This window comes from Centropristis striata, chromosome 10 (assembly GCF_030273125.1).
Source record: "Centropristis striata isolate RG_2023a ecotype Rhode Island chromosome 10, C.striata_1.0, whole genome shotgun sequence".
Taxonomy (NCBI): domain Eukaryota; kingdom Metazoa; phylum Chordata; class Actinopteri; order Perciformes; family Serranidae; genus Centropristis; species Centropristis striata.
The window spans coordinates 23,731,997-23,738,036 of NC_081526.1; positions in this window are offsets into that span (position 1 = coordinate 23,731,997).

The window sequence follows — 6,040 nt, forward strand, 5'->3', positions numbered from 1 at the left end:
ATTTTAAAAAATCGCAGATAATTATTTGCCCTGCATTAACAAAGGTGACCATTGACTATGTACACGTATTATGCACACATATTATTGATCATTATGTAAATAATTGAGGTGGAATTTCTGACTTACAGGAATAAGACTTCAGAGTGCTGCTTTATTGATCATGAAAGCAGTCTGAAGTTTGCATTACTGATCCACAGACTCCACTTCACTTCACTGCAGCAATGAAAGACTGAAGTCAACAATGTTTCATGTCTTTTCGTCTTTGTAAGTCATTTTGTGTCCTTTTTGGTCATTTGTGTCTTTTTTGGTCATTTTGTGTCTGTTGTTGTGTCTTTTTTGGTCATTTTGTGTCTTTTTTTAGTCATTTTGTGCCTTTTTTAGTCATTTAGTCCAACATAAAATGTGATTTTGAATCTTTTTTTTTACTTTCAAAACACGATCATGCTCAATAAAGAATTTTAAATGTTGAAAATGTGAACAAAGGTTAATATAACATATAAGAGGGTTACATCCAGTTCATTTTATACTAAATATATTTGAGCTTGTTTTACTTGGTATATCATCATCAAACTGAAACTGGCCTGATGGAGTTTACAGCCAGAACTTTAGAGGTAAATTTACAGTAGGGCCCCGCGCTGCTTTGTTTTCTAGTCTGGATGTGATGAAGAAGTCATTCTTTGGCGCTTTTGGAGACTCCAGAGGGTTAAAACAAATCTACATCTCTACAAACGTATCTGTGCTGGATGACCAATGTGAGATTAAATGTGAATTTATTTTAAAGAAGCAACACTTTGGGCTGTTAACACATTTAATTGATGCAGTTAAGTTTAACAAGCCAAAATGTGATGCTACAAACACAGCTATTAGCTTATGGGTAAAAATCACTAATGATCAGGTCACACAGTCCAGCTGGCACATGGCGGCTACCTACCTGCCTACCTGGAGCACGGTCCACACAGACAATGTTGCTGCTGCCTGCCATCTACGTTGAGTTTTCCCTTGATTATGGCCAGAAATATTCAAATGTATGATTTCATTTCTGCCAATGTATTTCCACAATAAAGCTGGTAATTTATGGAGCCAAGAAATATGGGTCAGACAGTATTCCAGTGATAGCTGACAAGATTTTTAGAAAACAAATTATGTTACAACGCTGTGGTTAAGGAATGGTTAGGATACAAAAAACAATTGGTTAGGGTTAGAGACAGATCACTTCTCTGAATAGTGGTTCCATATGGGGCAATTGGACATGGGAACAATGGCATGGCTCCAGCACTTTAGTGAAATGTTGCTGGTTCTGTGTCAATATGACTGTCAAAACATCATTTCACTGTCTAATGCTGAGAACAGACTGTACTCCAGTAACACATTTTGATTTTGAGATTAACTCTCTCTTTAAGGCAGGGGTGGGCAATTCATTTTCCCAAGGGGCCACATGACCAATACCACGAAGGTTGCAGGGGCTGGACCAAAACTCTGGACCAAATTCTCCTTAATATTAATTTAACTACCTTATAAAATACAGTAAATGATCTGGTTTTGAGCTGCTACTGATAAGAATACATGTTATGATGAGACAGTTAATGTGGAGTAAATCAAATATAGCAGCGAAAAGTAGTAGGTCGTTTGCAGCTTTTTCTCGTGCCTTAAGTTATGAACCACCGAGGAAGTCAGATGGTGTAATGTAAAGAATGTCAAATTTATCTGGAGGATGTTGGGTAGGTGGATGGGTCACACAAACACTTTCACCCAGGAGACTGTTGTTCATGTCCTATGCAAAATCAAAAGTCTACATTGACTAGACAACACTGAAAGGACAACGCTTGACTTGCATTACAAGTTGCATGAATGGGACATATAAATGAACACATATTAATAATATTAAACGATAGAAATCAGCAGGAAGAAGCAGAAAATGTGCATGAGAAACATTTGCAAAGCTGCAGGGAGGATATAGCAGATATTCTAAATATGAACAAGGGAAACTATTTAACTACTCGTGTATGACTAATTATTTTCTAAAAGGCTAATCTCTCTCATCTGAATTTAGAGTTTTCTCCTTTTAAGGTGCATTAGGTTATGGAGATGTTGCACTCATCCTGGTTATGTTATTAATTATTCATGTCAGTTTGGCAGAGCTCCGAAAGGCAATTCAGGAAAGCATTTTTCAATATTCTTGGGTCAAGTCTCAAGTTACCTGTCGGTGAACAGTAAAAAAAATCACTTAACACAGTTATGTCATAAATCATTAAAAAATAAGAAAAATCCAAGTATTTTTCTCACAATTTAGTCATGTATTTAACAAAATTTGGAACAAAATGTAAATTATATATACATTTTTGTGGGCATTTTCCCCAGGGCCCACAAGTGGTACAGATATTATAAAACACTGTGGGCCCCAGATTCAATACATGTTGAAGTATTTTTACAACCTCTCCCTCCCAAAATCCCTTGTCCTCTCCTCTCTGCTCTATGTAAATGACCTGCAGTTCAGTCCAAGTTTGACTTAATTTTGATCACATGACTGTTGGTGCCAGCTGAGTCTTTCATGACTTTGCATAATTTCAAGTCTATTAAAGGATCTACGTAGTTTGTACATGTAAGTGATTTTGATGAAATATCACTATTTTAGAGTTAAATTTGGTTATTTTTCTTGATGGAAGCAAGCCTCACATATGGTTGGTTCAAGAACTGTTGGAACTTTGAAAATGTGTCGATGAAATTCATTTTTTTTTTTTTACAGTTTCTGACTATGGTAAATGTTATCATTTAGGTCATTTTTAAAGATAAAAATGCCTTTCAAACCTTCTTGTGCCTTATGGGGTTTCAGAATGTTAAACTGTCATCTAAATTTGTATCAGTTTGTTATAGCTTACTGTAAAATAGTCATACCATAACAGCAACATCTTCTCAGAGGAGTCTGGGAAACATTAATACAAGCTTTACAGCCATGCCCATTTTTCTTCTGAAATAAGTTTTTCGGAACAAATGTCGATGAAAATCCAGTAAATCACCCTTGCAGCCACCACCACAAAATATCTTATATTTATGTCCACTTGTATATGCTAACGTCCCCCCGGCTGTGTGTCTGGACAGCTCTTATCATTCAGTCAGGGGTGTGTGACAGGGGCCATGTTGCAGGGGAGGACGTGTAACTCATTTCCAGATAATGGCAGGGTTCTGTCTTCCCTTGCTGCTGCAGCAGGCCCCATTCGCCAACTCATCAATCCACTTGCAGACACACCACGCCCCGGCAGCCCTCTGTTCACTTATCACCCCAAAAACTACCACAGTGCTCTCTAAATAACTGCTTCCCTGCACTAATCTGTTCCAATCCTCCACAACGCCTTTCATCCCCTGCACCGAGGCCTTTTCCATCTTTTTTTTTTCCTCCACGTATTGTCACAGAGCCTCCCATGATAATGGCCTTGTGACAAAGGACCAAAATGTTTTACTCCCCCGTTTCATCTCCTCGACATTGGCAGCTTAGTTATATGTGAGATGTGAGGCAAATATCTGGTGATGAATTTACATGTCGGTAGGTGGGGGAGAGACGGATTGAGGATGGCGCAGGCAATTTGATCTCCATGGGTGGTCTGCCCTGTTTAAACTGACCTCGAGCTTAATGAGGAAAACTAATAACTGAGTACAGAAGGGGAAAACAGAAGGAAAATATGCAGATGCTTTCAGACGCAGCTCTCGTGGTGTTGGTTGCCCAGCAGATCTCAGAGCAAGTGAGCATGATGGCTACATTAGGAGGGAATGCTACAGTGGGTCTATGGTTACTGTAAGGCCGGGCTGGGCTGCCACTTTGCGTTTGCGAGCCGTGCTGAGCAGACACCCTACTTTGATTAAAGGTGTTTATATTGGCCATCTGATCCAGTGTGACAATAGGCCTGGGTCTGACTCTAACCTGAAGCTAAACACACACTAATGAGGACCAGGCCAGGCCAGTTTCCCTCTCCTCTTTAAATGTGACATTGTGAATCAGCCTCACAATACCTGACAGAAATAGCCTGTGCTCGCTGGGTGACTCTTTTCTTTTTTACCCCCTTTCGTTTCCCCTCCTCCCCATTGGTCAACAGGAGATGTTTGATAGAGCACTCTGAGGGGATGACTGGATCATTTAGAGCCACGAGCATGGTGACCCGAGCTCGTTTGAGCAATAACGCTTTAGGGAGCAGTGACGCAATCAGGAAGTGATGTTGAGAATTAGCAGCGTCTAACGTTACAGTGTCATTGATCCTGCGGCTTTTGAAAATGATAGCATGGTGATCCGTGGTAATTTGTTATGTGTTATACAATCTGAACCAAACCTAAAATTTGACATCTGCTTCTTTTCAAATATATATGTTTTTCTCTTTCACTGGAGGAATGAGAGGGGGAATACACATGAGGTTCAGGAATGTTTCCACAACCAATGATATTTGAGATTTGCTAGCATTACTAGCACGAATGTCCACATGAATAAAGAGCCAATGAGAAAGTAATAGGGTAAGAGAGTAAAAATGTGTGCAGTTCTTGTCATCCAGCTCATCAAACTCATGCTATTCAACCACAGCAGCATGAAAATTGTGTTTGGATGGATATAATTGACAAGGTGGGTAAAACAGGTCAGAACTGGGGTCAGGCATGTGTCTGTACAAACCCAGTGCACCCAAGCCTTGTTGGTTCCTTTGTCCTTCAAACCATACAACCACATAGGTCATTTATTCCTTCCTTCAAAGACAACCCACAGGATTGTTTCCGAAATTAGCGTCTGGTGGCAGGAGATCAACGTAACGGTAGCTGTTTTCAAACATGGGGTTAATTGTGGTATGACACAGTTTGGTTAGGTTTAGGTTGACACATGGTAAACATTGTTGAAAAGTCCAGGCTATCCCCATGAATACTTTATATTAGCAGTAGGGCGATACACTCAGCTCACGAGACGAGACACGATAATGGGTTCACGAGAACGAGACGAGACGAGATTTTAAGAAAACTAAAATGACACAATATATGACTGGACCAACAGACTTTTATTTAACCGAGTTGCACAAGCATTTTGAAATGTTTTATTATAACTCTTTACATGCATGATGTAAGCATGAGCTTTTAATAAACTTCTTCTTCCACAAATTGAAACTAAAACTAAAATTTAAGTTTAAAATAAAATAAATTAAACATTACGTATGGTTTTCAATCGTCGCATAATAGCTTAGTGACAGTTTAGACCGTGATCACATAAGCGATGGATTAAACACGGGAGAAAAAACTGTGGCCGCCGCCGACAAACGTGCACAACATCAGCGGCTGATCATAAACAAAGCAGCATGGTTAATTATGCACAGCATCTCCGCTGATCATAAACATAGTGATCGTGAATTAACCGGCATCCCTAACTGTGCACAGAGTGCCCTGTGCTTGTTGTAAACAAACAGAGATCGCTAAGTGAACACCTTCTGCAGCACCAGCACATACACACTGTACTGCTACAGAGCTAACTGTTAGCCTGTTAGCAGGACTGTGCCGATTCGATTCGTTCTTACTCTTCTTAAGGATTATAATTTCCTTATTTCCTCCAATCTACTATATTATGAGGATAGTACCAACAGCAGTCTGTGTGAGCGATGGGGGTAATAATTTTCATACAATACAGGCACGCTTGGTTATATTTAAACAACAAAACTACTTGGTTAAGTTTATAAAACAAAATTACATGGTTCGACTTGGGAAAACACAGTATAGCATAAAATAACTACTGGCAGCTGTAAGGTTACAGAGGTTACTATAGATTTGTAGGATATGTAAAATGTGATGTGAAAAGTAGCTAAGCATTAAAGTTAAATAACGTAACCTAAAATAACAGCACTGACTTTTGGTTTCACGATGACATCCTTTAGGCATTCACCTGTAATAAGTGGATCTTGTCATTCCTTATTCTCCGTATCCACACTTCCATCCTAATTACACAGCCACTAGAGGGCGCTGTCTAGCAACAAACAATACATTTGGGTCATAATAAGCTTTACAAACGACATATGGGGTTTTGGAGGCA